The following is a 12,089-nucleotide window of genomic DNA, read 5'->3' as shown; positions in this document are numbered from 1 at the left end:
CATCTCCACCTTCGTAAAGCCGATACCAGAGCTCCCGATACTTCCTAAGGCACGTTGTATACTTGTCTTTCAGTTTCACGTAAATGTCTTTACGTATCCTCTCCCGTAGAGCACTCTCAATCTCTAGAATAACAGTCTACAAAATAAGGAAAATGAGTTAGAACTCACAATGAAACCAAAGCATAAGGAAAAGAACAGGCGATAGTCGTACTTACCCGGAGAGCAAGACCAGCAATGTTATTAAACATAGTGCTGTCGTTTACCATCTCGAGGGTCGTTCCCTCAATCTTAGAACAAAGAGGACCGAGGGCAGGGACTATTTCCTCAGTATTTTCAAGCAGATTAAGATCTATAAGGATTATAATAGTTCTGAAGCCCCCTTCCAACCTCACCTCGAGTTGAGTAAGTCCCTCGTCGATCATTCTCAACTTGTCTAGATCCATATCGGAGTCAGCTCTGGCAGCTTTTTCAGCAACAGCCTTCTCTCTGCCATCAGCAGTGGAAGGGACATCTACGACAACCCTAGAAGACGACGCCTCCTCTTGCCTCAGAGGTGGGAGGCCGTCGTCAGACATCCCGCCTTCGCCTATCTCCCCAGCGGGATGTGTCGATGCACTCACGTTCATCTCATCTAAGTACGGGACCTCAGAGCCCACTCCAATGCTCTCTCCAACATGTACTATGGCCGTCTCTCAAAAAATAAAGTCACGCTCTTCCAAGTTGAAGGCTACTGTCCTTTCTTCTCCCGCATGCAGCCCTTCACTTACGAGGCATTAAACTACCGTCCTCAGGAGAGATATCGTCGTCCTCATCCTCATCAACAAGCAGCAGATGGAACGGAGACCGGTTCTTAGACTACGGCATCCAAGGGAGGGGTCGGCACATGAGCGACGGTAGTTGCAATAGGGGAATAAGCTAAAGGGGCATCAGCCTTCCTCCGAAAGGATGGCACCGGTGTCCGGCTCTTTCGAGAAGATCCCCTACCTGGGAAAGAAATAAACGTTGAAGTTAGCAAAACGAATTGGCGTACAACAAAAAATGAAATGACCACAGGAAAATAGGAAACGTTACCTAACGAAGGAAGAGCCGGTCTGAACTTCTTGATGAAGCTCGGCCAGTTGTGGATCCCAACGATGTGGGGGAGGATTCGCTCGACCTAGTAAGAAATACGCGTAACCAACAGGGGATATTGTTTGTTGGCTACAAGGAAAGGAAAAGTACTTCGATTAATTCCAAGCAAGCAAAAGAACGCAAACATAATGAGCACTTACGTGTGTAATTCCAAGCTTCGGGAAAGCCATCGGCATTTTCTACCACTTCCTCGGTCATGACGTAGAAAAAATTGATCCAAAACTGGTGACTAGCCTTATCGTTCGTCTTTACCACCAAACATTTGCTACCATGATGGCGAAGATTCAGCATCGTTCCCCTATAGAAGCTAGGGGCGAAGAGATGAACCAAATGCTACAGCGTCAGCTCGACCCGAGCCATCTCGGCAAATTTTGTCAGCATTCTGATAATTTTATGGATGTATGGCGCAAGCTGAGCAGTGCAGATGCCGTAGTGACGACGGAATTCCTCCACCAACAGAAGGAGGGGAAAGAATAACCGATGAGAAAGGGATAAGCGTACAAACAGCAGTATCCGGGGCGATGAACCTGCACCACATCCTCACCAGCGGGGATCAGTTTGATATGGTTTGAAAGGCACACCAGCATTTGATGGTGAGTTAAACATGACGTAAAGTAGTAAAGAAGAATAACACGAGGGAAAGAATGAGATGGAGTAGAGCAAAAGAGTGAGGAAAGGAAATTCAGAGAGGAAAATAGAAAGGGGAAGGATGGTGCTCTAAAAAGTTAGAAGAAACAAACTTCAAACTCGAATCCAAAAACCTCTATTTATAGAGATCATGGCGCTAAACCTAAAAGTGACTTGTTATAATTGGCACCAGAATCGAAACGACAGATCCAATCAAGGGTCATGCATGAATCGAGGCAGTGTATCGTGAATATGTGTCATAATGACGCCCAATGTGATGACGTCATTCTAATCCTTGGACAGGATAACTCCAACAAATCGCCCGGGAAACTTGAAGTATTTGAAATATGCGATCCACAGAGGGCCACGTGGAATGTTCGATATGACGTTTACGACTTGAATCTTACTCGATAAGTTTGATCGAAAATGACACTATCCGCTCATTGAGCTCACCTGCAAGGACGACCTCAATAAGCGGAGGGACTAACTGTATGGGTAAAAAATTATTTTTAATATGATCAAGCCATGTTAATATTAAGGAGATATTCACAGACCAGCATGTGTTGTCAATACGACTTTAATAAAGACCCGCCCAAGGTCGAAGCGCTTCCAAAAGCAATGAAGGTTGCGGTCGAAGAGTCAGCAAAGATCAAAGTTGAGAAGTCAACGTGGACCAAGGTCGAGGTTGAGCATCCTATACAAGGTTATAACGGCTAGTTTTAGGATATGGCACAAAAGAGAATATTCTAGTGGATATTCTCTGGACCTGTACTATTAAGGTTTTTAGGAATAAGTTTCCTATAAATAGAAAGTGACACAATGATATGGGACATAAAATTTTTATTTGTAAGAATACACATTGACTTAATTGAGAGAATCTAACCCTATTGCAAACATCCAAAAAACACCTTTACTAAGAGTCTTGCCTAACTTTTCCACTTGATCCAAGAACAACCTGAATGTTCCAAGGCTCATCAATCATACATCATTGTTAGAAGGAATATCAACAGTTCCAACCCTTTTTCGGGTGACTCATATGTTCTTATTTACATAAATATCATCCATTTGCTATTTATTATTATTTAATGCTATCTTCCATCTTTTTGGATCATTGAATATTGTCATTATTGCTCACATTCATTACAATTCGTACAAACATATATATTATAGGCCATAAAGCCGACAACCTTATCTATTGGATATTATCATTAGCTAAGATTGACTCTATTTTACTTAAATCTAATTGGTTGAATCCAGATCTAAATTTTTGGGTCAAATAATAATATGCTGAAATTTTATAATGTGTCGGAGTTCCAACATAATACGCTGGAAGTTTATGCACAAGAGCTCCATAATCCATCGTATTGTGCTGGAACTTTTCGTGTGCTAGAATTTCATCATAATAAGCTGGAAGTTTATACGCAAGAGTTCCATAATCCAGCATATTATATTAAAACTTTTTATATTTCAGTAAAATAGTGACTATTTTTAATGACTTTACAAATGCTGCTATTTTTCAATTATCAGTCCAAAAGCTAACTAGCCCATGCTATTTTCACTCTTTTTGGGGGAATATGGGCGATACCCTTCTTCTGAATCATACCTATCCCTGTATTGATCTTTTATGGGACTGGACGTACCATCCTCATCACTGGTGAAACTCGTCTTGCAATTGGCCTCTTCATCAAGTTTCTTCTTTTTTTTCCTCCGGCGGAATCTCCGTTGCGTTTGAGAAATCTCCGCTCTGAACCACCGCTATTGACGAAAAGTTGCATGTTTTACGAATATCCAATCAAGGAAAAATTTGTATTTGGACTTATGTTAATTTATCTTTGCATTTCTTTTAAAATTGACCATGCCAAGCATATGAAATATTTAATTTACTTGCTAGGACAAGTAATGAGCTCTTATGCCACGGAAAGGATCGGTATGTACATTGGTTTGAAACATGACAAAAAAATATGATTAATACTGATAAATCATGGTTAGACACTTATGATATATGTTCATGCACAAGGACGAGTTCACCGTGCAAGAAGTGTGTATGGAGATAATACAAATTAGAGATCTCACTTCATTTAAAAAAAAATTTACTCCACAAACTTACACAAAAATACTACTACTTGCAAATTATACTCTCTTGGTTCAGTTACTAAACTAATTAAGTACAAAAATAAATTTACAAATCCAGTTTATTTGATGATTGATTAATTGGAAGTTTGAGAAGTTAATTCTCGCTTTGTTGAAATTATATTTTAAATAATTGTATTTGTAATTTGAAGTTATGATTTCTAAATTATATATGGTTAAATTGTAACGACCCGACCGGTCGTTTTGAGCTCTAGCGCATCATTCAACAGTTTGAGGCCTTGAGTAGCCTAAATTCAGGTATTATGACTTGTGCGCGTGGTCGGAATCGAATTTCGGGAAGCTCGGAGTTGATTTGGAAAGAAAAATTCTAAATTCGGAAGCTTTAAGTTGGAAGAATTGACTAGGGTTTGAATTTTTAGTAAACGACCTCAGAATCAGGAATTTAAGGTTCCAATAGGTTCATATGATGATTTCAAACTTGAGCGTATATTCGGGTCGAGTATCGGATGGCCCGGGAGTATTTCGTCGCCTATTATGGAAGGTTGGCATTTTGAAGGTTTAATAATTTCCTAAGTTTTGGTTGAAGTGGATTTTGATGTTATCAGCGTCCATTTGGGATTTCGAGCCTGGGAATAGTCCGGTATGGTGATTTTGGTCATAGGAGCGTGTCCGAATGTTGATTTGGAAGTTCGTAGGTCGTTTCAGCGACTTTTGGCGAAAGTTGGAACTTTGAAGGTTTTTGGGAAGTTTGACCGGGAGTGAACTTTTTGATATCAGGGTCGAATTTCGATTTCGGAAGTGGGAGTAGGTATGAAATGTCAATTATGATTTGTATGCAAAATATGAGGTCAATCTAACTTGATTTGATAAGTTTCGGCATAAGATATAGAATGTGGAAATTTAAAAGTTTATAAGTTTGATTAGAGGCGTGATTTATGATTTTGTTATTATTTGACGTGATTTGAAGGTTCGACTAAGTTCGTGTGGTATTTTGGGACGTGTTGGTATATTTGGTTAAGGTCTTGAGGGTCTCGGGTGGATTACGGATGGTCAACGGATCGAGTTTGGACTTGAAAGAAAGGCTGAAGCAGATGTCTTCTAGTGTAACCGCACCTGTGAGGTTTTGGCCGCAGGTGAGGAGCCGCAAAAGTGGCCAAGGGGGACGCATATGCGGATTTCGTTGGGCAGTGCTGAGACCGCAGATGCGGCCATCTTGCCGCAGAAGCGGGACCGCACCTGCGGAGTTGACAGCGCAGAAGCGTGGGTGTAGATGAGCATGAGGGCCGCAGAAGTGGCCAACGACCTTGGCTTGGTTTCTCGTAGGTGCAAGACTTGGAGCCAAAGAAGCGTCTGTCACAGAAGCGACCTTCTCACCGCAGAAGCGAAATTTGTGCTGGGCAGTGGGGGTTCTTTAAAACGGGGGTTTGGCCCATTTTCATCTCATTTCGTCCATGAGAGCCGATTTTGGAGCACTTTTGGAGTGCCATCTTCATCAACTATAATAGGGTAAGTGATTTATTCACATTGTGAGTTAAATATATGGTTTTATATGGATTCAAGCATGAAAATTAGTAAAAATTATGAAATTTTGAAGGAAACCTAGAAATTGTTAATTTCAGATTTTTACCACGAAATTGGACATGGAATTTGGAATAAATCATATATTTGAGTTTGTAGTATTATGTGTAAAGTTTATCTTCAAAAAATTTCAAAATTCGGGCACGTGGGCCCGAAGGTTAATTTTTATAGACTTTTCGAGCGGAGTTGGAAATTAATATAAATTGATCAATTACGGGTATTAGAGTATATTTTGATTGATTTACATATTGTTTGCATAGTTTTGGATCGCTAGTATCAGTTTGAGGTGTTAAAGTAGCGTTGGAGCCGGCTATGGGACTTCGTAGCGAGGTAAGTCTCTTGTCTAACCTTGTCAGAAGAAATTTATCCCATAGGCGATTTAAATTAATATCTGTTGCTAATTGTGGGGGCTACGTACGCACGAGGCGACGAGAGTTCGTGCTTAGCTACTAATTATACTTTTGTCCTGGTAGTTTAAGACCCAAATCATGAATTACTTGTAATGTTTGCATCCTTTGTTAATTGAGGTACCTGAATCATACTGGAAATTTATTAGAGGAATTAGTAAAGGACCGAAATTTTACGTACTTGAATTTTTGTGCGAGTTAATCGACCGTTAATAGAAATTATACATCCTTACGTGTTTGCCTTGTGATAGCTTCTCATTCTGGAGGTTCATAAAGTGTCCTCCTTTCTTGTGGAGCGGGCCGAATGCCTCGACAGTATAGATGTATCTATGGATCGTACCGCACGTCCCTCAACAGTGTACACGTTATTCCGTATCAGGCCTAACGACCTCGGCAGAATCGTGCGTTATCGCCAGTAGTTCGAATATTCACAAGATAAACCTTCCACTGAAGCAAAACATTTTATGGTATTTCTTACTTAATTGGTATTGACACTTGGCAATTTTCTAAGATATTAATATAGAATACAAGATCGAGAAACTTATACTTTAAAAGGAATAATTCCAAGATTATAAACCTTACTATTGATGTGCACTTCATATCTGCTTACGCCTTTATTATGTTGCTTTATTGGACCTTTAGTAAGTGTCGATGTCGACCTCTCGTCACTACTTCTTCGAGGTTAGACTTGATACTTACTGGGTACGCGTTGATTTACGTACTCATGCTACACTTGCTGCATATTTTGTGCAGGTACATATAAGTCTAGTGGTCTTCTGGACGGAGAGGCACGGCTATTGCAGGGACTTACGGTGAGCTGCATTCCATGTTACGAATCCGCAACATACAGAGTCTCCATCAAAGTTATTTACATTCTCCTGTCTAATCTGTATTCCAGACAGAGGTTGTCTTTTTTCATATTTCCTAGTTGATACTCATGCACTTATGACACCGGATTTTGGTGGTTCCTACTGGATGTTTAGTATGGTAGTTCACGTAATTAACATTGTTTCACCCTGTAAATTCTATTTCATACTATTTAATTAATGGAAATTATGATTTCAAAAGAAATAGAAATGAGTTATTAATTTAGTAAATTACCGTTGGCTTGCCTGACGGTGGCGTTAAGCGCCATCACGATCTATAGTAGATTTTGGGTCGTGACATAAATAAACTTTTATAGCAAAAATACTCTTATGCCCCTAAACTTGTTTAGAAAAATTATTTGTGCTCCTATTCTTAATTTACACATTAATTTTAGGTCACCCTCCTATTTTTGTTTGAAGATGATGAATTTATTTACCCCCTAAAATATCATTATCAGATTTGTATTTTTTACGCTAAACACATTGCTTTAACAGCAACTATTATTTGGTCAATATTTTGTATTAAGGTTAAGTAAGCATTAAGTTTATGCTCAATCTGAAGCCACTTAAAGAACTTAACATACTCACAGGATCGATGAGAGCAAACCCTGTTGATTGTTAAATAAAGAAAAGTCAAAGAACGATAACAAAAGAAGTATAAAACAGACAAAGAAAAAAAATTAAATATTTGTCTACAGGAGAAAAAGTAGTATGAAGCAAAACGTTAGGCGGAAGAATTCATCATCGAATTCTTTTCTTATGACGTAAGTGATTACTTCAGCAGGGCATTCAGATGCCTATAAAATGGGTATCTACCTTTCATTTGCAGATCATCCTCACAACTTCTTCTTTCTCTCTAATTAATAAAGAGCTATTCTTTGTGGTCGTGGAGTAGGCAAAAATTATCGAACCATATAAATCGTGTCTTGTCTTGTCTTCTGCAATTTATTACTTTTCTCTTTTAATTATTTTTTCCCTTCTATTAGCCTGATACGCTTCCCAACAACTGGTATCAGAGTACAGATAATGTAATTCTGGTAGAAAGTACGGTGTTGGTGCAGTGTACTACTTACAAGAATAGTACGACACTATTGCTCATTGATACTAATACTATTCACAATAGTAAAGTACTATTCATTAATAATGATAGTACTATTCACCAATAGTGATTGTTGTCTACTTTACGGTTGGGATATTTTTTCTTACACAGAGTAGTATTTGCGGTTACTATTCATAGGCACTATTCACTTAATTTTTTTTTGTTGTGAAAAATGGCATCGGAAGAAGGGAAGGTTAAGATCGACAAGTTCAATGGCAAAGATTTTGGATTCTGAAAAATGCAAATAGAGGATTATTTGTACCATAAAAAATAATGCTTACCTCTGACTGGGGTAAAACCAGAGAATATGGCCAATGCAGATTGGGATCTATTAGATCGCCAAGCTCTTGGTGTGATTCGTTTAACACTAACACGAAATGTAGCGTTTAACATCATTAACGAGGAGACCATTGCAAGCTTGATGAAGGCATTATCAAATATGTACGAGAAGCCATCCGTTTTAAATAAAGTCTATTTGATGCGGCGATTGTTCAACTTAAAAATGATAGAAGGTGGATCTGTTATGGAACATATCAATGAGTTTAATATAATATTAACTCAGTTGAGTTCTGTTAATGTAACATTTGTTGACGAAGTCAGGGCGTTGATTCTACTAGCATCTCTACTGGAAAGTTGGTCTGCAACAGTAACTGTAGTTAGCAGTTCATTGAGTAGTACCAAACTCAAATTGGATAATATTAGAGACTTGGTTCTAAGCGAATATATTTGCCGGAGAGAATCAAGTAATTCCCCAGGATCTACTATTAATAAGGACAAAGTCATGGTCGTGGCATATCAAAGTCAAAGAGAAGGGGGCAATCCAAAAATCGCAAAGACATTACTTACTGGAATTGCGATAAAAAGTGTCACTACAGTAGTCAGTATAGAGAGCCCACGAAGAATAAGAATGACCAATACAAGGATGATAATTCAGCAAATACAATTGCTGAACAAGTCGGTGATGCACTAATTTATTGTGCATATAGTTCAGTTGAATCTTGGATTCTGGACTCAGGTACATCTTTTCACTCTACCTCATGCAAAGAATTATTGCATAATTATATTGCTGAAAATTTTGAAAAGGTTTATCTAGTAGACGGCGAACCTTTGGATATTATCGGGAAAGGTGAAGTCCATATAAAGACTTTACAAGGCACGCCATGGAAATTGCAAAATGTCCGACCCGTTCCTGGCCTTAAGAAAAATCTGATATCTATAGGTCAGATTGATAGTGAAGGATACACAACAGTATTTGGTAATGGATTGTGAAAAATAACCAAAGAAAATTTGGTTATAGCACGAGGATTCAAGAAGGGAACACTGTATGCAACAACAATATAGAGAGATACTATAGCAGTAGTTGACCATGGTCATGACACAATATTGCTGCACCGGGGGCTCAGACATATGAGTGAGAAGGGAATGAAGTTGTTGGAATTCAAAAAAAAGTTGCAAAACCTCAAGCATGTTAAATTAGGTTTATGCGAAGATTGCATTTACGGGAAACAAAAGAGAGTTGGTTTCTCAAAGGCGGGAAGGACGCCAAAGAAAAAGAAGCTGGAACTAGTACATACGGATGTGTGGGGACCAACTCCTGTAACTTCTCTGGGAGGCTCACGCTATTATGTCACCTTCATTGACGATTTCATGAGAAAGGTATGGGTTTATTTTCTAAAAAATAAATCTCATGTGTTTGTTGCCTTTAAAAGATGGAAAGCTGAAGTTGAAAATCAGACAAGCCAAAAGTTAAAATGTCTGAAGTCTAACAATTGACGAGAGTATGATAGTCAAGAGTTCAAAGCATTTTGCTCTAAGAATGGGATCAGAATGATCAAGATAGTTCCTGGAACAGCGGAACAAAATGGCACTGCTGAGAGGATGAACAGAACCCTAAATGAACGAGCCAGAAGAATGAGAATACATTCTGGGTTGCCGAAGTATTTGGGCCGAGCCTTTTCACATGACAGCTTACCTCATAAACAAGGGACCCTCTGTACCGCTGAATTTTGAAATTCCTGAGGAGATATGGACAGAAAAGGAGGTAACTCTCTCACATCTAAAAATCTTTGGTTGTGTTGCTTATGTGCATGTAAACTCCAATGATAGAGATAAGCTTAATCCTAAAGCCAAGAAATATTTCTTTAATTAGCTATGATGGTGATAATTTTGGTTATTGGTTTGGGATGATCAGAATAGAAAGATCATAAGACATAGGAACGTCACATTTAATGAAAATGTGATGTACAAGGATAAACTTGAAGTAGAACCAACTAGCACCAACAAATAGACATATGAAACTATTGAGTTAGAAGAAATCTCAGAAAATGAAGTGGCTAGAGGGATTAAAACTGATTCTAAAATTGAAGATGAAAAATGAGAAGCTAAATCTGTATCAGAATCAGAACTAGAACCAGCTATAGAATCAGATGCAGAACCAAATCTGGACTCAGGACTTGAATCAAATTCGGGATCAGTTACTCCTTAACCTACATGAAGGAAATCTAAAAGAGTTACGAATGCTCCAGATAGGTTGGGAGGATTAGCTAAGAAAATGCTTGGGATGAGGATTAGCAAAAATAAGTCGGAAGGAACCTTAAAGTTGTCTCAAGAAAAGTATATACAGAAGGTACTAAGCAAGTTCAGTCCTCATGATGCAAAGACTATAAACACTCCACTCAAAAGCCATCTTAATCTGTCGAAAGACCAATTACCTAAGACATATAAAGAAAAGAAGTACATGTCCAAAGTTTCATATGATTCAGCAGTTGGAAATTTGATGTGCGCAATGGTTTGTACTAGACCTGACATAGCCCATGCAGTTGGAGTTGTCAGTAGATACATGTCAGATCCAGGAAAGGAGCATTGAAAAAGTGTAAAATAGATATTGTGATGTCTCAAAGGCACCTCAGGTATGACACTTTGTTTTAAAAGGAGCAATATTATCTTACAAGGTTTTGCTGATGCAAATTTAGGTGGCGATCTGGATAGTGGAAGTACCACATGCTACGTGTTCACCTTGGGTGGTACTGCTGTTAGCTGGATGTCCAAACTTCAGAAAAGTGTTGCTCTATCTACCACTGAAGCAGAGTACACGACAATCTTAGAAGATGGAAAGGAGATGACTTGGCTCAAGAACTTTCTTAAAGAGCTAGGTAAAGATCAGGACAATTGTGAGCTTTTCTGCGATAGCGAGAGTACATTTCATCTTGCCAAGAATCTCGTGTTTCATGCAAGATTGAAGTATATCCAGCTGAGGTATCATCATATCCGAGAGTTGATAGATGAAGGAACTCTTTCCCTGCAGAAGATACCAGGATCGAAGAACCCATCAGACATGTTGACCAAAATTATCGGTATTGACAAACTGAGGCTGTACACTGTCTCGGTTAGCCTTCAAGATTGATAATGTGAAGGCGCCACACTAGAGAATAGCAAATAAATTTTTTTCTTTATTGATGTAACATGAGTTTGAGGGGGAGATTGATGGGAGCAAACCCTGTTGATTGTTAAAGAAAGAAAAGTCAAAGAAAGAAGATAAAAAAAGTATAAAACAAACAAAGAGAAAAGGCAAATTAAATGTTTGTCTGCAGGAGAAAAAGTAGTATGAAGCAGAAAGTTAGGCGGAAGAATTCATCTTCGAATTCTTTTCTTATGACGTAAGTGATTACTTCAGCAGGGCATTCAGATGCCCATAAAAGGGTTATTTGCCTTTCATTTACAGATCATCCTCACAACTTCTTCTTTCTCTCTAATTAATAAGAGTTATTCTTTGTGTGGCCATAGAGTAGACAAAAATTACTGAACCGCGTAAATTTTATCTTTTCTTGTCCTGTGCAATTTATTATTTTTCTCTTTTATTTATTTTTCCTTTCTGCGGGTGTTGATGACTATTCAACTCGCAAAGTTCTTTCTCTCCACCCAAAAATGTTAGTATTTAACGTTTAACCATTTGCATAATTTTACAATGCAAGTTTTAGAATACAACTACCATCATATTTCATAGATAAATATGCTCACCAGCAACCCATTCTCTCTCAGTTTTCGATTATCGTTTAATTCTTCAACTTTCATCTTGCAACAAAATGGAAGAGGAAAGATCAAAGAGTGTGCCCTCATGAGCTGTTTAAAACCAGGAAATCGGAACTCCTGCAGAGTCCTTTCTTCTAAAAATGCATGTTAAATAATTAAGCATTAGATTTTCTTTCCAATCATGCATTCTCATTGTTTTTCGAACCTTTTGTTTTGTTACTTCTTCTACTTGAGAGGTTTCATTTTCAACTCTATTATCCA

This window comes from Nicotiana tomentosiformis, chromosome 3 (assembly GCF_000390325.3).
Source record: "Nicotiana tomentosiformis chromosome 3, ASM39032v3, whole genome shotgun sequence".
Lineage (NCBI taxonomy): Eukaryota > Viridiplantae > Streptophyta > Magnoliopsida > Solanales > Solanaceae > Nicotiana > Nicotiana tomentosiformis.
The sequence above is the reverse complement of the archived record's forward strand: the minus strand, read 5'-3'. Positions refer to the sequence as shown.